Here is a 20559-nt window from a genome sequence, read left to right as displayed (position 1 = left end):
GGAGGCCTCGCTGTAGTGAGCGGCACAGACCGGAGGCTTCGCTGTAGTGACCGGCACAGACCGGAGACATCGCTGAAGTGACCGGCACAGACCAGAGGCATCGCTGTAGTGACTGGCATAGACCGGAGGCCTCGCTGTAGTGATCGGCACAGACCGGAGGCCTCGCTGTAGTGACCGGCACAGACCGGAGACATCGCTGAAGTGACCGGCACAGACCAGAGGCATCGCTGTAGTGACCGGCACAGACCGGAGGCCTCGCTGTAGTGACCGGCACAGACCGGAGGTCTCGCTGTAGTGACCGGCACAGACCGGAGGCATCGCTGTAGTGACCGGCACAGACCGGAGGCCTCGCTGTAGTGACCGGCACAGACCGGAGGCATCGCAGTAGCGACTGACACAGACCGGAGGCATCGCTGTAGCGACTAGCACAGACCGGAGGCATCGCTGTAGCGACTGACACAGACCGGAGACATCGCTGTAGTGACTGGCATAGACCGGAGGCCTCGCTGTAGTGATCGGCACAGACCGGAGGCCTCGCTGTAGTGACCGGCACAGACCGGAGACATCGCTGAAGTGACCGGCACAGACCAGAGGCATCGCTGTAGTGACCGGCACAGACCGGAGGCATCGCTGTAGTGACGGGCACAGACCGGAGGCCTCGCTGTAGCGACTGGCACAGACCAGAGGCATCGCTGTAATGACCGGCACAGACCGGAGGCCTCGCTGTAGTGACCGGCACACACACCGGGGGCATCACTGTAGCAACTGGAACAGACCGGAGGCCTCGCTGTAGTGACCGGCACAGACCGGAGGCATCGCTGTAGTGACCGGCACAGACCGGAGGCATCGCTGTAGTGACCGGCACAGACCGGAGGCATCGCTGTAGTGACCGGCACAGACCGGAGGCATCGCTGTAGTGACCGGCACAGACCGGAGGCATTGCTGTAGTGACCGGCACAGACCGTAGGCATCGCAGTAGTGACCGGCACAGACCAGAGGCATCGCTGTAGTGACCGGCACAGACTGGAGGCATCGCTGTAGTGACTGGCACAGACCGGAGGCATCTCTGTAGTGACCGGCACAGACCGGAGGCATTGCTGTAGCGACTGGCACAGACCAGAGGCATCGCTGTAGTGACCGGCACAGACCGGAGGCCTCGCTGTAGTGACCGGCACACACACCGGGGGCATCGCTGTAGCAACTGGAGCAGAATGGAGGCCTCGCTGTAGTGACCGGCACAGACCGGAGGCATCGCTGTAGTGACCGGCACAGACCGGAGGCATCGCTGTAGTGACCGGCACAGACTGGAGGCCTCGCTGTAGTGACCGGCACAGACCGCAGGCCTCGATGTAGTGACCGGCACAGACCGGAGGCCTCGCTGTAGTGACCGGCACAGACCGGAGGCATCGCTGTAGTGACCGACACAGACCGGAGGCATCGCTGTAGTGACTGGCACAGACCGGAGGCATCGCTGTAGTGACCGGTACAGACCGGAGACATCGCTGTAGTGACTGGCACAGACCGGAGGCATCGCTGTAGTGACCGGCACAGACCGGAGGCATCGCTGTAGTGACCGGCACAGACAAGAGGCATCGCTGTAGTGACTGGCATAGACCAGAGGCCTCGCTGTAGTGACCGGCACAGACCGGAGGCATCTCTGTAGTGACCGGCACAGACCGGAGGACTCGTTGTAGTGACCGGCACAGACCGGAGGCATTGCTGTAGTGACCGGCACAGACCGGAAGCATCGCAGTAGTGACCGGCACAGACCAGAGGCATCGATGTAGTGACTGGCACAGACCGGAGGCATCTCTGTAGTGACCGGCACAGACCGGAGGCCTCGCTGTAGTGACCGGCACAGACCGGAGGCATCGCTGTAGTGACCGGCACACACACCCGGGGCATCGCTGTAGCAACTGGCACAGACCGGAGGCCTCGCTGTAATGACTGGCACAGACCGGAGGCATCGCTGTAGCGACTGGCACAGACCAGAGGCATCGCTGTAATGACCGGCACAGACCGGAGGCCTCGCTGTAGTGACCGGCACAGACCGGAGGCATCGCTGTAGTGACTGGCACAGACCGGAGGCCTCGCTGTAGTGACCGGCACAGACCGGAGACATTGCTGAAGTGACCGGCACAGACCAGAGGCATCGCTGTAGTGACCGGCACAGACCGGAGGCCTCGTTGTAGTGACCGGCACAGACCGGAGGCCTCGTTGTAGTGACCGGCACAGACCGGAGGCATCGCTGTAGTGACCGGCACAGACCGGAGGCATCTCTGTAGTGACCGGCACAGACCGGAGGCCTCGCTGTAGTGACCGGCACAGACTGGAGGCCTCGCTGTAGTGACTGGCACAGACCGGAGGCCTCGCTGTAGTGACCGGCACAGACCGGAGGCCTCGTTGTAGTGACCGGCACAGACCGGAGGCATTGCTGTAGTGACCGGCACAGACCGGAGGCATCTCTGTAGTGACTGGCACAGACCGGAGGCATCGCTGTAGTGACTGGCACAGACCGGAGGCATCGCTGTAGTGACCGGCACAGACCGGAGGCATCTCTGTAGTGACCGGCACAGACCGGAGGCCTCGCTGTAGTGACCGGCACAGACTGGAGGCCTCGCTGTAGTGACTGGCACAGACCGGAGGCATCGCTGTAGCGACTGGCACAGACCAGAGGCATCGCTGTAATGACCGGCACAGACCGGAGGCCTCGCTGTAGTGACCGGCACAGACCGGAGGCATCGCTGTAGTGACTGGCACAGACCGGAGGCCTCGCTGTAGTGACCGGCACAGACCGGAGACATTGCTGAAGTGACCGGCACAGACCAGAGGCATCGCTGTAGTGACCGGCAGAGACCGGAGGCATCGCTGTAGTGACCGGCACAGACCGGAGGCCTCGTTGTAGTGACCGGCACAGACCGGAGGCCTCGTTGTAGTGACCGGCACAGACCGGAGGCATCGCTGTAGTGACCGGCACAGACCGGAGTCATCGCTGTAGCGACTGGCACAGACCGGAAGCATCGCTGTAGTGACCGGCACAGACCGGAGGCCTCGCTGTAGTGACCGACACAGACGGGAGGCATCGCTGTAGTGATCGGCACAGACCGGAGGCCTCGCTGTAGTGACCGGCACAGACCGGAGGCATCGCTGTAGTGACCGGCACAGACCGGAGGCCTCGCTGTAGTGACCGGCACAGACCGGAGGCATCTCTGTAGCGACTGGCACAGACCAGAGGCATCGCTGTAGTGACCGGCACAGACCGGAGACATTGCTGAAGTGACCGGCACAGACCAGAGGCATCGCTGTAGTGACCGGCACAGACCGGAGGCATCGCTGTAGTGACCGGCACAGACCGGAGGCCTCGTTGTAGTGACCGGCACAGACCGGAGGCATCGCTGTAGTGACCGGCACAGACTGGAGGCATCGCTGTAGCGACTGGCACAGACCGGAAGCATCGCTGTAGTGACTGGCACAGACCGGAGGCCTCGCTGTAGTGACCGGCACAGACGGGAGGCATCGCTGTAGTGACCGGCACAGACCGGAGGCCTCGCTGTAGTGACCGGCACAGACCGGAGGCATCGCTGTATTGACCGGCACAGACCGGAGGCCTCGCTGTAGTGACCGGCACAGACCGGAGGCATCTCTGTAGCGACTGGCACAGACCAAAGGCATCGCTGTAGTGACCGGCACAGACCGGAGGCCTCGTTGTAGTGACCGGCACAGACCGGAGGCATCGCTGTAGTGACCGGCACAGACCGGAGGCCTCGTTGTAGTGACCGGCACAGACCGGAGGCATCGCTGTAGTGACCGGCACAGACCGGAGGCATCGCTGTAGCGACTGGCACAGACCGGAAGCATCGCTGTAGTGACTGGCACAGACCGGAGGCCTCGCTGTAGTGACCGGCACAGACGGGAGGCATCGCTGTAGTGACCGGCACAGACCGGAGGCCTCGCTGTAGTGACCAGCACAGACCGGAGGCATCGCTGTAGTGACCGGCACAGACCGGAGGCCTCGCTGTAGTGACCGGCACAGACCGGAGGCATTGCTGTAGTGACCGGCACAGACCGGAGGCATCACAGTAGTGACCGGCACAGACCAGAGGCATCGCTGTAGTGACCGGCACAGACCGGAGGCATCTCTGTAGTGACCGGCACAGACCGGAAGCATCGCTAAAGTGACCGGCACAGACTGGAGGCCTCGCTGTAGTGACTGGCACAGACCGGAGGCATCGCTGTAGCGACTGGCACAGACCAGAGGCCTCGCTGTAGTGACCGGCACAGACCGGAGGCCTCGCTGTAGTGACCGGCACACACACCGGGGGCATCGCTGTTGCAACTGGAACAGACCGGAGGCCTCGCTGTAGTGACCGACACAGACCGGAGGCATCGCTGTAGTGACCGGCACAGACCGGAGGCATCGCTGTAGTGACCGGCACAGACCGGAGGCATCGCTGTAGTGACCGGCACAGACCGGAGGCATCGCTGTAGTGACCGGCACACACACCCGGGGCATCGCTGTAGCAACTGGCACAGACCGGAGGCCTCGCTGTAGTGACCGGCACAGACCGGAGGCATTGCTGTAGTGACCGGCACAGACCGGAGGCATTGCTGTAGTGACCGGCACAGACCGGAGGCATCGCAGTAGTGACCGGCACAGACCAGAGGCATCGCTGTAGTGACCGGCACAGACTGGAGGCATCGCTGTAGTGACTGGCACAGACCGGAGGAATCGCTGTAGCGACTAGCACAGACCAGAGGCATCGCTGTAGTGACCGGCACAGACTGGAGGCATTGCTGTAGTGACCGGCACAGACCAGAGGCATCGCTGTAGTGACCGGCACACACACTCGGGGCATCGCTGTAGCAACTGGAGCAGACAGGAGGCCTCGCTGTAGTGACCGGCACAGACCGGATGCATCGCTGTAGTGACCGGCACAGACCGGAGGCATCGCTGTAGCAACTGGCACAGACCGGAGGCATCGCTGTAGTGACCGGCACAGACCAGAGGCCTCGCTGTAGTGACCGGCACAGACCGGAGGCATCGCTGTAGTGACCGGCAAAGACCGGAGGCCTCGCTGTAGTGACCGGCACAGACAGGGGCCTCGCTGTAGTGACCGGCACAGACCGGAGGCCTCGCTGTAGTGACTGGCACAGACCAGAGGCCTCGCTGTAGCAACTGGCACAGACCGGAGGCATCGCTGTAGTGACTGTCACAGACCGGAGGCATCGCTGTAGTGACCGGCACAGACCGGAGGCATCGCTGTAGCAACTGGCACAGACCGGAGGCATCGCTGTAGTGACTGTCACAGACCGGAGGCATCGCTGTAGTGACCGGCACAGACCGGAGGCATCGCTGTAGCAACTGGCACAGACCGGAGGCATCGCTGTAGTGACCGGTACAGACCGGAGACATCGCTGTAGTGACCGGCACAGACCGGATGCCTCTCTATAGTGACCGGCACAGACCGGAGGCCTCGCTGTAGTGACTGGCACAGACCGGAGGCATCGCTGTAGCGAATGGCACAGACCAGAGGCATCGCTGTAATGACCGGCACAGACCGGAGGCATCTCTGTAGTGACCGGCACAGACCGGAGGCCTCGCTGTAGTGACCGGCACACACACCGGGGGCATCGCTGTAGCAACTGGCACAGACCGGAGGCCTCGCTGTAGTGACCGGCACAGACCGGAGGCATCTCTGTAGTGACCGGCACAGACCGGAGGCATCGCTGTAGTGACCGGCACAGACTGGAGGCATCTCTGTAGTGACCGGCACAGACCGGAGGCATCGCTGTAGTGACCGGCACAGACTGGAGGCCTCGCTGTAGTGACTGGCACAGACCAGAGGCATCGCTGTAGTGACCGGCACAGACCGGAGGCATCGCTGTAGTGACCGGCACAGACCGGAGGCATCGTTGTAGTGACCGGCACACACACCCGGGGCATCGCTGTAGCAACTAGCACAGACCGGAGGCCTCGCTGTAGTGACCGGCACAGACTGGAGGCCTCGCTGTAGTGACTGGCACAGACCAGAGGCATCGCTTTAGTGACCGGCACAGACCGGAGGCATCGCTGTAGTGACCGGCACAGACCAGAGGCATTGCTGTAGTGACCGGCACAGACCGGAGGCATCTCTGTAGTGACCGGCACAGACCGGAGGCCTCGCTGTAGTGACCGGCACAGACCGGAGGCATCGCTGTAGTGACCGGCACAGACCGGAGGCAACGCTGTAGTGACCGGCACAGACCGGAGGCCTCGCTGTAGTGACCGGCACAGACCGGAGGCATCTCTGTAGTGACCGGCACAGACCGGAGGCCTCGCTGTAGTGACCGGCACAGACCAGAGGCATCGCTGTAGTGACCGGCACAGACCGGAAGCATTGCTGTAGTGACCGACACAGACCGGAGGCATCTCTGTAGTGACCGGCACAGACCGGAGGCATCGCTGTAGTGACCGGCACAGACCGGAGGCATCTCTGTAGTGACCGGCACAGACCGGAGGAATCGCTGTAGTGACCGGCACAGACCGGAGGCCTCGCTGTAGTGACTGGCACAGACCGGAGGCATCGCTGTAGCGACTGGCACAGACCAGAGGCATCGCTGTAATGACCGGCACAGACCGGAGGCATCCCTGTAGTGACCGGCACAGACCGGAGGCATCTCTGTAGTGACCGGCACAGACCGGAGGCCTCGCTGTAGTGACCGGCACACACACCGGGGGCATCGCTGTAGCAACTGGCACAGACTGGAGGCCTCGCTGTAGTGACCGGCACAGACCGGAGGCATCTCTGTAGTGACCGGCACAGACCGGAGGCATCGCTGTAGTGACCGGCACAGACCGGAGGCATCTCTGTAGTGACCGGCACAGACCGGAGGCATCGCTATAGGGACCGGCACAGACTGGATGTCTCGCTGTAGTGACTGGCACAGACCGGAGGCATCGCTGTAGCGACTGGCACAGACCAGATGAATCGCTGTAATGACCGGCACAGACCGGAGGCCTCGCTGTAGTGACCGGCACACACACCGGGGGCATCGCTGTAGCAACTGGAACAGACCGGATGCCTCGCTTTAGTGACTGGCACAGACCGGAGGCATCGCTGTAGCGACTGGCACAGACCAGAGGCATCGCTGTAATGACCGGCACAGACCGGAGGCATCCCTGTAGTGACCGGCACAGACCGGAGGCATCTCTGTAGTGACCGGCACAGACCGGAGGCCTCGCTGCAGTGACCGGCACACACACCGGGGGCATCGCTGTAGCAACTGGCACAGACCGGAGGCCTCGCTGTAGTGACCGGCACAGACCGGAGGCACCTCTGTAGTGACCGGCACAGACCGGAGGCATCGCTGTAGTGACCGGCACAGACCGGAGGCATCTCTGTAGTGACCGGCACAGACCGGAGGCATCGCTGTAGGGACCGGCACAGACCGGAGGCCTCGCTGTAGTGACTGGCACAGACCGGAGGCCTCGCTGTAGTGACCGGCACAGACCGGAGGCCTCGCTGTAGCGACTGGCACAGACCAGATGAATCGCTGTAATGACCGGCACAGACTGGAGACATCGCTGTAGTGACCGGCACAGACCGGAGACATCGCTGTAGTGACCGACACAGACCGGATGCCTCTCTGTAGTGACCGGCACAGACCGGAGGCCTCGCTGTAGTGACTGGCACAGACCGGAGGCATCGCTGTAGCGACTGGCACAAACCAGAGGCATCGCTGTAATGACCGGCACAGACCGGAGGCCTCGCTGTAGTGACTGGCACAGACCGGAGGCCTCGCTGTAGTGACTGGTACAGATCGGAGGCCTCGCTGTAGTGACCGGCACAGACGGGGGCCTCGCTGTAGTGACCGGCACAGACCGGAGGCATCGTTGTAGTGACCGGCACAGACCGGAGGCATCGCTGTAGCAACTGGCACAGACCGGAGGCATCGCTGTAGTGACCGGTACAGACCGGAGGCCTCGCTGTAGTGACCGGCACAGACCGGAGACATCGCTGTAGTGACCGGCACAGACCGGAGGCATTGCTGTAGTGACCGGCACAGACCGGAGGCCTCGCTGTAGTGACTGGCACAGACCGGAGGCATCGCTGTAGCGACTGGCACAGACCAGAGGCATCGCTGTAATGCCCGGCACAGACCGGAGGCATCTCTGTAGTGACCGGCACAGACCGGAGGCATCTCTGTAGTGATCGGCACAGACCGGAGGCATCTCTGTAGTGACCGGCACAGACTGGAGGCCTCGCTGTAGTGACCGGCACAGACCGGAGGCCTCGCTGTAGTGACCGGCACAGACCGGAGGCATCTCTGTAGTGACCGGCACAGACCGGAGGTATCGCTATAGTGACCGGCACAGACCGGAGGCATCGCTGTAGTGACTGGCACAGACCAGAGGCATCGCTGTATCGACTGACACAGACCGGAGGCATCGCTGTAGCGACTGGCACAGACCGGAAGCATCGCTGTAGCGACTGACACAGACCGGAGGCATCGTTGTACTGACCGGCACAGACGGGAGGCATCGCTGTAGTGACCGGCACAGACCGGAGGCCTCGCTGTAGTGACCGGCACAGACCGGAGGCATCGCTGTAGTGACCGGCACAGACCGGAGGCCTCGCTATAGTGACCGGCACAGACCGGAGGCATTGCTGTAGTGACCGGCACAGACCGGAGGCATCACAGTAGTGACCGGCACAGACCAGAGGCATCGCTGTAGTGACCGGCACGGACCGGAGGCATTGCTGTAGTGACCGGCACAGACCGGAGGCATCACAGTAGTGACCGGCACAGACCAGAGGCATCGCTGTAGTGACTGGCACAGACCGGAGGCATCTCTGTAGTGACCGGCACAGACTGGAGGCCTCGCTGTAGTGACCGGCACAGACCGGAGGCATTGCTGTAGTGACCGGCACAGACCGGAGGCATCTTTGTAGTGACCGGCACAGACCGGAGGCATCGCTGTAGTGACCGGCACAGACCGGAGGCATTGCTGTAGTGACCGGCACAGACCGGAGGCATCTCTGTAGTGACCGGCACAGACCGGAGGCATCGCTGTAGTGACCGGCACAGACTGGAGGCATCTCTGTAGTGACCGGCACAGACCGGAGGCCTCGCTGTAGTGACCGGCACAGACTGGAGGCCTCGCTGTAGTGACTGGCACAGACCGGAGGCATCGCTGTAGCGACTGGCACAGACCAGAGGCATCGCTGTAATGACCGGCACAGACCGGAGGCCTCGCTGTAGTGACCGGCACACACACCGGGGGCATCGCTGTAGCAACTGGAACAGATCGGAGGCCTCGCTGTAGTGACCGGCACAGACCGGAGGCATCGCTGTAGTGACCGGCACAGACCGGAGGCTTCGCTGTAGTGACCGGCACACACACTCGGGGCATCGCTGTAGCAACTGGCACAGACCGGAGGCCTCGCTGTAGTGACCGGCACAGACCGGAGGCATTGCTGTAGTGACCGGCACAGACCAGAGGCATCGCTGTAGTGACCGGCACAGACTCGAGGCATCGCTGTAGTGACTGGCACAGACTGGAGGCATCGCTGTAGTGACTGGCACAGACCAGAGGCATCGCTGAAGTGACCGGCACCGACCGGAGGCCTCGCTGTAGTGACCGGCACACACACCGGGGGCATCGCTGTAGCAACTGGAGCAGACTGGAGGCCTCGCTGTAGTGACCGGCACAGACCGGAGGCATCGCTGTAGTGACCGGCACAGACCGGAGGCATCGCTGTAGTGACCGGCACAGACCGGAGGCATCGCTGTAGTGACCGGCACAGACCGGAGGCATCGCTGTAGTGACCGGTACAGACCGGAGGCATCGCTGTAGTGACCGGCACAGACCGGAGGCATCGCTGTAGTGACCGGCACAGACCGGATGCCTCGCTGTAGTGACCGGCACAGACCGGAGGCCTCGCTGTAGTGACTGGCACAGACCGGAGGCATCGCTGTAGCGACTGGCACAGACCGGAGGCATCTCTGTAGTGACCGGCACAGACCAGAGGCATCGCTGTAGTGACCGGCACAGACCGGAGGCATTGCTGTAGAGACCGGCACAGACCGGAGGCATTGCTGTAGTGACCGGCACAGACCGGAGGCATCTCAGTAGTGACCGGAACAGACCGGAGGCATCTATGTAGTGACCGGCACAGACCGGAAGCCTCGCTGTAGTGACCGGCACAGACCGGAGGCATTGCTGTAGTGACCGGCACAGATCGGAGGCATCGCAGTAGTGACCGGCACAGACCGGAGGCATCGCTGTAGTGACCGGCACAGACTGGAGGCATCGCTGTAGTGACTGGCACAGACCGGAGGCATCTCTGTAGTGACCGGCACAGACCGGAGGCATCCCTGGAGCGACTGGCACAGACCAAAGGCATCGCTGTAGTGACCGGCACAGACCGGAGGCCTCGCTGTAGTGACGGGCACACACACCGGGGGCATCGCTGTAGTGACCGGCACAGACCGGATGCATCGCTGTAGTGACCGGCAGAGACCGGAGGCCTCGTTGTAGTGACCGGCACAGACCGGAGGCATCGCTGTAGTGACCGGCACAGACCAGAGGCCTCGCTGTAGTGACCGGCACAGACCGGAGGCATCGCTGTAGTGACCGGCACAGACCGGAGGCATCACTGTAGCGACTGACACAGACCGGAGGTATCGCTGTAGCGACTGGCACAGACCGGAAGCATCGCTGTAGCGACTGACACAGACCGGAAGCATCGCTGTAGCGACTGACAGAGACCGGAGGCATCGCTGTAGTGACCGGCACAGACGGGAGGCATCGCTGTAGTGACCGGCACAGACCGGAGGCCTCGCAGTAGTGACCGGCACAGACCGGAGGCATCGCTGTAGTGACTGGCACAGACCGGAGGCCTCGCTGTAGTGACTGGCACAGATCGGAGGCATTGCTGTAGTGACCGGCACAGACCGGAGGCATCACAGTAGTGACCGGCACAGACCAGAGGCATCGCTGTAGTGACTGGCACAGACCGGAGGCATCTCTGTAGTGACCGGCACAGACCGGAGGCCTCGCTGTAGTGACCGGCACAGACCGGAGGCATCGCTGTAGTGACCGGCACAGACCGGAGGCATTGCTGTAGTGACCGGCACAGACCGGAGGCCTCGCTGTAGTGACCGGCACAGACCGGAGGCCTCGCTGTAGTGACCGGCACAGACCGGAGGCATCGCTGTAGTGACCGGCACAGACCGGAGGCCTCGCTGTAGTGACCGGCACAGACCGGAGGCATCGCTGTAGTGACCGGCACACACACTCGGGGCATCGCTGTAGCAACTGGCACAGACCGGAGGCCTCGCTGTAGTGACCGGCACAGACCGGAGGCCTCGCTGTAGTGACCGGCACAGACCGGAGGCCTCGCTGTAGTGACCGGCACAGACCGGAGGCATCGCTGTAGTGACCGGCACAGACCGGAGGCCTCGCTGTAGTGACCGGCACACACACCGGGGGCATCGCTGTAGCAACTGGAACAGACCGGAGGCCTCACTGTAGTGACCGGCACAGACCGGAGGCCTCGCTGTAGTGACCGGCACAGACCGGAGGCATCGCTGTAGTGACCGGCACAGACCGGAGGCATCGCAGTAGTGACCGGCACAGACCTGAGGCATCGCTGTAGTGACCGGCACAGACCGGAGGCATCGCTGTAGTGACCGGCACAGACCGGAGGCATCGCTGTAGTGACCGGCACAGACCGGAAACATCGCTGAAGTGACCGGCACAGACCAGAGGCATCGCTGTAGTGACCGGCACGGACCGGAGGCATCGCTGTAGTGACCGGCACAGACCGGATGCCTCGCTGTAGTGACCGGCACAGATCGGAGGCCTCGCTGTAGTGACCGGCACAGACGGGGGACTCGCTGTAGTGACCGGCACAGACCGGAGGCATCGCTGTAGTGACCGGCACAGACCGGAGGCCTCGCTGTAGTGACCGGCACACACACCGGGGGCATCGCTGTAGCAACTGGAACAGACCGGAGGCCTCGCTGTAGTGACCGGCACAAACCGGAGGCCTCGCTGTAGTGACCGGCACAGACTGGAGGCATCGCTGTAGTGACCGGCACAGACCGGAGGCATCGCTGTAGTGACCGGCACAGACCTGAGGCATCGCTGTAGTGACCGGCACAGACCGGAGGCATCGCTGTAGTGACCGGCACAGACTGGAGGCATCGCTGTAGTGACTGGCACAGACCGGAGGCATCTCTGTAGTGACCGGCACAGACCGGAGGCATCCCTGGAGCGACTGGCACAGACCAAAGGCATCGCTGTAGTGACCGGCACAGACCGGAGGCCTCGCTGTAGTGACGGGCACACACACCGGGGGCATCGCTGTAGTGACCGGCACAGACCGGATGCATCGCTGTAGTGACCGGCAGAGACCGGAGGCCTCGTTGTAGTGACCGGCACAGACCGGAGGCATCGCTGTAGTGACCGGCACAGACCAGAGGCCTCGCTGTAGTGACCGGCACAGACCGGAGGCATCGCTGTAGTGACCGGCACAGACCGGAGGCATCACTGTAGCGACTGACACAGACCGGAGGTATCGCTGTAGCGACTGGCACAGACCGGAAGCATCGCTGTAGCGACTGACACAGACCGGAAGCATCGCTGTAGCGACTGACACAGACCGGAGGCATCGCTGTAGTGACCGGCACAGACGGGAGGCATCGCTGTAGTGACCGGCACAGACCGGAGGCCTCGCAGTAGTGACCGGCACAGACCGGAGGCATCGCTGTAGTGACTGGCACAGACCGGAGGCCTCGCTGTAGTGACTGGCACAGATCGGAGGCATTGCTGTAGTGACCGGCACAGACCGGAGGCATCACAGTAGTGACCGGCACAGACCAGAGGCATCGCTGTAGTGACTGGCACAGACCGGAGGCATCTCTGTAGTGACCGGCACAGACCGGAGGCCTCGCTGTAGTGACCGGCACAGACCGGAGGCATCGCTGTAGTGACCGGCACAGACCGGAGGCATTGCTGTAGTGACCGGCACAGACCGGAGGCCTCGCTGTAGTGACCGGCACAGACCGGAGGCCTCGCTGTAGTGACCGGCACAGACCGGAGGCATCGCTGTAGTGACCGGCACAGACCGGAGGCCTCGCTGTAGTGACCGGCACAGACCGGAGGCATCGCTGTAGTGACCGGCACACACACTCGGGGCATCGCTGTAGCAACTGGCACAGACCGGAGGCCTCGCTGTAGTGACCGGCACAGACCGGAGGCCTCGCTGTAGTGACCGGCACAGACCGGAGGCCTCGCTGTAGTGACCGGCACAGACCGGAGGCATCGCTGTAGTGACCGGCACAGACCGGAGGCCTCGCTGTAGTGACCGGCACACACACCGGGGGCATCGCTGTAGCAACTGGAACAGACCGGAGGCCTCACTGTAGTGACCGGCACAGACCGGAGGCCTCGCTGTAGTGACCGGCACAGACCGGAGGCATCGCTGTAGTGACCGGCACAGACCGGAGGCATCGCTGTAGTGACCGGCACAGACCTGAGGCATCGCTGTAGTGACCGGCACAGACCGGAGGCATCGCTGTAGTGACCGGCACAGACCGGAGGCATCGCTGTAGTGACCGGCACAGACCGGAAACATCGCTGAAGTGACCGGCACAGACCAGAGGCATCGCTGTAGTGACCGGCACGGACCGGAGGCATCGCTGTAGTGACCGGCACAGACCGGATGCCTCGCTGTAGTGACCGGCACAGATCGGAGGCCTCGCTGTAGTGACCGGCACAGACGGGGGACTCGCTGTAGTGACCGGCACAGACCGGAGGCATCGCTGTAGTGACCAGCACAGACCGGAGGCCTCGCTGTAGTGACCGGCACACACACCGGGGGCATCGCTGTAGCAACTGGAACAGACCGGAGGCCTCGCTGTAGTGACCGGCACAAACCGGAGGCCTCGCTGTAGTGACCGGCACAGACTGGAGGCATCGCTGTAGTGACCGGCACAGACCGGAGGCATCGCTGTAGTGACCGGCACAGACCTGAGGCATCGCTGTAGTGACCGGCACAGACCGGAGGCATCGCTGTAGTGACCGGCACAGACCGGAGGCATCGCTGTAGTGACCGGCACAGACCGGAGACATCGCTGAAGTGACCGGCACAGACCAGAGGCATCGCTGTAGTGACCGGCACAGACCGGAGGCATCGCTGTAGTGACCGGCACAGACCGGATGCCTCGCTGTAGTGACCGGCACAGATCGGAGGCCTCGCTGTAGTGACCGGCACAGACGGGGGACTCGCTGTAGTGACCGGCACAGACCGGAGGCATCGCTGTAGAGACCGGCACAGATCGGAGGCCTCGCTGTAGTGACCGGCACAGCCCGGAGGCCTCGCTGTAGTGACCGGCACAGACCGGAGGCCTCGCTGTAGTGACCGGCACAGACCGGAGGCCTCGCTGTAGTGAGCGGCACAGACCGGAGGCCTCGCTGTAGTGACCGGCACAGACCGGAGACATCGCTGAAGTGACCGGCACAGACCAGAGGCATCGCTGTAGTGACTGGCATAGACCGGAGGCTTCGCTGTAGTGATCGGCACAGACCGGAGGCCTCGCTGTAGTGACCGGCACAGACCGGAGACATCGCTGAAGTGACCGGCACAGACCAGAGGCATCGCTGTAGTGACCGGCACAGACCGGAGGCATCGCTGTAGTGACCGGCACAGACCGGAGGTCTCGCTGTAGTGACCGGCACAAACCGGAGGCATCGCTGTAGTGACCGGCACAGACCGGAGGCCTCGCTGTAGTTACCGGCACAGACCGGAGGCATCGCAGTAGCGACTGACACAGACCGGAGGCATCGCTGTAGCGACTAGCACAGACCGGAGGCATCGCTGTAGCGACTGACACAGACCGGAGACATCGCTGTAGTGACTGGCACAGACCGGAGGCATCGCTGTAGTGACCGGCACAGACGGGAGGCATCGCTGTAGTGACCGGCACAGACCGGAGGCCTCGCAGTAGTGACCGGCACAGACCGGAGGCATCGCTGTAGTGACTGGCACAGACCGGAGGCCTCGCTGTAGTGACTGGCACAGATCCGAGGCATTGCTGTAGTGACCGGCACAGACCGGAGGCATCACAGTAGTGACCGGCACAGACCAGAGGCATCGCTGTAGTGACTGGCACAGACCGGAGGCATCTCTGTAGTGACCGGCACAGACCGGAGGCCTCGCTGTAGTGACCGGCACAGTCCGGAGGCATCGCTGTAGTGACCGGCACAGACCGGAGGCATTGCTGTAGTGACCGGCACAGACCGGAGGCATCTCTGTAGTGACCGGCACAGACCGGAGGCATCGCTGTAGTGACCGGCACAGACCGGAGGCATCTCTGTAGTGACCGGCACAGACCGGAGGCATTGCTGTAGTGACCGGCACAGACTGGAGGCCTCGCTGTAGTGACCGGCACAGACCGGAGGCCTCGCTGTAGTGACCGGCACAGACCGGAGGCATCGCTGTAGTGACCGGCACAGACCGGAGGCCTCGCTGTAGTGACCGGCACACACACCGGGGGCATCGCTGTAGCAACTGGAATAGACCGGAGGCCTCGCTGTAGTGACCGGCACAGACCGGAGGCATCGCTGTAGTGACCGGCACAGACCGGAGGCCTCGCTGTAGTGACCGGCACAGACCGGAGGCATCGCTGTAGTGACCGGCACACACACTCGGGGCATCGCTGTAGCAACTGGCACAGACCGGAGGCCTCGCTGTAGTGACCGGCACAGACCGGAGGCCTCGCTGTAGTGACCGGCACAGACCGGAGGCCTCGCTGTAGTGACCGGCACAGACCGGAGGCATCGCTGTAGTGACCGGCACAGACCGGAGGCCTCGCTGTAATGACCGGCACACACACCGGGGGCATCGCTGTAGCAACTGGAACAGACCGGAGGCCTCGCTGTAGTGACCGGCACAGACCGGAGGCCTCGCTGTAGTGACCGGCACAGACCGGAGGCATCGCTGTAGTGACCGGCACAGACCGGAGGCTTCGCTGTAGTGACCGGCACAGACCTGAGGCATCGCTGTAGTGACCGGCACAGACGGGAGACATCGCTGAAGTGACCGGCACAGACCAGAGGCATCGCTGTAGTGACCGGCACGGACCGGAGGCATCGCTGTAGTGACCGGCACAGACCGGATGCCTCGCTGTAGTGACCGGCACAGATCGGAGGCCTCGCTGTAGTGACCGGCACAGACGGGGGACTCGCTGTAGTGACCGGCACAGACCGGAGGCATCGCTGTAGTGACCGGCACAGACCGGAGGCCTCGCTGTAGTGACCGGCACACACACCGGGGGCATCGCTGTAGCAACTGGAACAGACCGGAGGCCTCGCTGTAGTGACCGGCACAGACCGGAGGCCTCGCTGTAGTGACCGGCACAGACTGGAGGCATCGCTGTAGTGACCGGCACAGACCGGAGGCATCGCTGTAGTGACCGGCACAGACCTGAGGCATCGCTGTAGTGACCGGCACAGACCGGAGGCATCGCTGTAGTGACCGGCACAGACCGGAGGCATCGCTGTAGTGACCGGCACAGACCGGAGACATCGCTGAAGTGACCGGCACAGACCAGAGGCATCGCTGTAGTGACCGGCACAGACCAGAGGCATCGCTGTAGTGACCGGCACAGACCGGATGCCTCGTTGTAGTGACCGGCACAGATCGGAGGCCTCGCTGTAGTGACCGGCACAGACGGGGGACTCGCTGTAGTGACCGGCACAGACCGGAGGCATCGCTGTAGAGACCGGCACAGACCGGAGGCCTCGCTGTAGTGACCGGCACAGCCCGGAGGCCTCGCTGTAGTGACCGGCACAGACCGGAGGCCTCGCTGTAGTGACCGGCACAGACCGGAGGCCTCGCTGTAGTGAGCGGCACAGACCGGAGGCCTCGCTGTAGTGACCGGCACAGACCGGAGACATCGCTGAAGTGACCGGCACAGAGCAGAGGCATCGCTGTAGTGACTGGCATAGACCGGAGGCCTCGCTGTAGTGATCGGCACAGACCGGAGGCCTCGCTGTAGTGACCGGCACAGACCGGAGACATCGCTGAAGTGACCGGCACAGACCAGAGGCATCGCTGTAGTGACCGGCACAGACTGGAGGCATCGCTGTAGTGACCGGCACAGACCGGAGGTCTCGCTGTAGTGACCGGCACAGACCGGAGGCATCGCTGTAGTGACCGGCACAGACCGGAGGCCTCGCTGTAGTGACCGGCACAGACCGGAGGCATCGCAGTAGCGACTGACACAGACCGGAGGCATCGCTGTAGCGACTAGCACAGACCGGAGGCATCGCTGTAGCGACTGACACAGACCGGAGACATCGCTGTAGTGACTGGCACAGGCCGGAGGCATCGCTGTAGTGACCGGCACAGACCGGAGGCATCGCTGTAGTGACCGGCACAGACCGGAGGCCTCGCTGTAGCGACTGGCACAGACCAGAGGCATCGCTGTAGTGACCGGCACGGACCGGAGGTATCGCTGTAGTGACCGGCACAGACCGGATGCCTCGCTGTAGTGACCGGCACAGATCGGAGGCCTCGCTGTAGTGACCGGCACAGACGGGGGACTCGCTGTAGTGACCGGCACAGACCGGAGGCATCGCTGTAGTGACCGGCACAGACCGGAGGCCTCGCTGTAGTGACCGGCACACACACCGGGGGCATCGCTGTAGCAACTGGAACAGACCGGAGGCCTCGCTGTAGTGACCGGCACAGACCGGAGGCCTCGCTGTAGTGACCGGCACAGACCGGAGGCATCGCTGTAGTGACCGGCACAGACCGGAGGCATCGCTGTAGTGACCGGCACAGACCTGAGGCATCGCTGTAGTGACCGGCACAGACCGGAGGCATCGCTGTAGTGACCGGCACAGACAGGAGGCATCGCTGTAGTGACCGGCACAGACCGGAGACATCGCTGAAGTGACCGGCACAGACCAGAGGCATCGCTGTAGTGACCGGCACAGACCGGAGGCATCGCTGTAGTGACCGGCACAGACCGGATGCCTCGCTGTAGTGACCGGCACAGATCGGAGGCCTCGCTGTAGTGACCGGCACAGACGGGGGACTCGCTGTAGTGACCGGCACAGACCGGAGGCATCGCTGTAGTGACCGGCACAGACAGGAGGCATCGCTGTAGTGACCGGCACAGACCGGAGACATCGCTGAAGTGACCGGCACAGACCAGAGGCATCGCTGTAGTGACCGGCACAGACCGGAGGCATCGCTGTAGTGACCGGCACAGACCGGATGCCTCGCTGTAGTGACCGGCACAGATCGGAGGCCTCGCTGTAGTGACCGGCACAGACGGGGGACTCGCTGTAGTGACCGGCATAGACCGGAGGCCTCGCTGTAGTGATCGGCACAGACCGGAGGCCTCGCTGTAGTGACCGGCACAGACCGGAGACATCGCTGAAGTGACCGGCACAGACCAGAGGCATCGCTGTAGTGACCGGCACAGACCGGAGGCCTCGCTGTAGTGACCGGCACAGACCGGAGGTCTCGCTGTAGTGACCGGCACAGACCGGAGGCATCGCTGTAGTGACCGGCACAGACCGGAGGCCTCGCTGTAGTGACCGGCACAGACCGGAGGCATCGCAGTAGCGACTGACACAGACCGGAGGCATCGCTGTAGCGACTAGCACAGACCGGAGGCATCGCTGTAGCGACTGACACAGACCGGAGACATCGCTGTAGTGACTGGCATAGACCGGAGGCCTCGCTGTAGTGATCGGCACAGACCGGAGGCCTCGCTGTAGTGACCGGCACAGACCGGAGACATCGCTGAAGTGACCGGCACAGACCAGAGGCATCGCTGTAGTGACCGGCACAGACCGGAGGCATCGCTGTAGTGACGGGCACAGACCGGAGGCCTCGCTGTAGCGACTGGCACAGACCAGAGGCATCGCTGTAATGACCGGCACAGACCGGAGGCCTCGCTGTAGTGACCGGCACACACACCGGGGGCATCACTGTAGCAACTGGAACAGACCGGAGGCCTCGCTGTAGTGACCGGCACAGACCGGAGGCATCGCTGTAGTGACCGGCACAGACCGGAGGCATCGCTGTAGTGACCGGCACAGACCGGAGGCATCGCTGTAGTGACCGGCACAGACCGGAGGCATCGCTGTAGTGACCGGCACAGACCGGAGGCATTGCTGTAGTGACCGGCACAGACCGTAGGCATCGCAGTAGTGACCGGCACAGACCAGAGGCATCGCTGTAGTGACCGGCACAGACTGGAGGCATCGCTGTAGTGACTGGCACAGACCGGAGGCATCTCTGTAGTGACCGGCACAGACCGGAGGCATTGCTGTAGCGACTGGCACAGACCAGAGGCATCGCTGTAGTGACCGGCACAGACCGGAGGCCTCGCTGTAGTGACCGGCACACACACCGGGGGCATCGCTGTAGCAACTGGAGCAGAATAAAGGCCTCGCTGTAGTGACCGGCACAGACCGGAGGCATCGCTGTAGTGACCGGCACAGACCGGAGGCATCGCTGTAGTGACCGGCACAGACTGGAGGCCTCGCTGTAGTGACCGGCACAGACCGCAGGCCTCGATGTAGTGACCGGCACAGACCGGAGGCCTCGCTGTAGTGACCGGCACAGACCGGAGGCATCGCTGTAGTGACCGACACAGACCGGAGGCATCGCTGTAGTGACTGGCACAGACCGGAGGCATCGCTGTAGTGACCGGTACAGACCGGAGACATCGCTGTAGTGACTGGCACAGACCGGAGGCATCGCTGTAGTGACCGGCACAGACCGGAGGCATCGCTGTAGTGACCGGCACAGACAAGAGGCATCGCTGTAGTGACTGGCATAGACCAGAGGCCTCGCTGTAGTGACCGGCACAGACCGGAGGCATCTCTGTAGTGACCGGCACAGACCGGAGGACTCGTTGTAGTGACCGGCACAGACCGGAGGCATTGCTGTAGTGACCGGCACAGACCGGAAGCATCGCAGTAGTGACCGGCACAGACCAGAGGCATCGATGTAGTGACTGGCACAGACCGGAGGCATCTCTGTAGTGACCGGCACAGACCGGAGGCCTCGCTGTAGTGACCGGCACAGACCGGAGGCATCGCTGTAGTGACCGGCACACACACCCGGGGCATCGCTGTAGCAACTGGCACAGACCGGAGGCCTCGCTGTAATGACTGGCACAGACCGGAGGCATCGCTGTAGCGACTGGCACAGACCAGAGGCATCGCTGTAATGACCGGCACAGACCGGAGGCCTCGCTGTAGTGACCGGCACAGACCGGAGGCATCGCTGTAGTGACTGGCACAGACCGGAGGCCTCGCTGTAGTGACCGGCACAGACCGGAGACATTGCTGAAGTGACCGGCACAGACCAGAGGCATCGCTGTAGTGACCGGCACAGACCGGAGGCCTCGTTGTAGTGACCGGCACAGACCGGAGGCCTCGTTGTAGTGACCGGCACAGACCGGAGGCATCGCTGTAGTGACCGGCACAGACCGGAGGCATCTCTGTAGTGACCGGCACAGACCGGAGGCCTCGCTGTAGTG

The sequence above is a fragment of the Leptodactylus fuscus genome, chromosome 5 (genome assembly GCF_031893055.1).
Source record: "Leptodactylus fuscus isolate aLepFus1 chromosome 5, aLepFus1.hap2, whole genome shotgun sequence".
NCBI lineage: Eukaryota > Metazoa > Chordata > Amphibia > Anura > Leptodactylidae > Leptodactylus > Leptodactylus fuscus.
Note: the sequence above shows the minus strand (reverse complement) of the source record.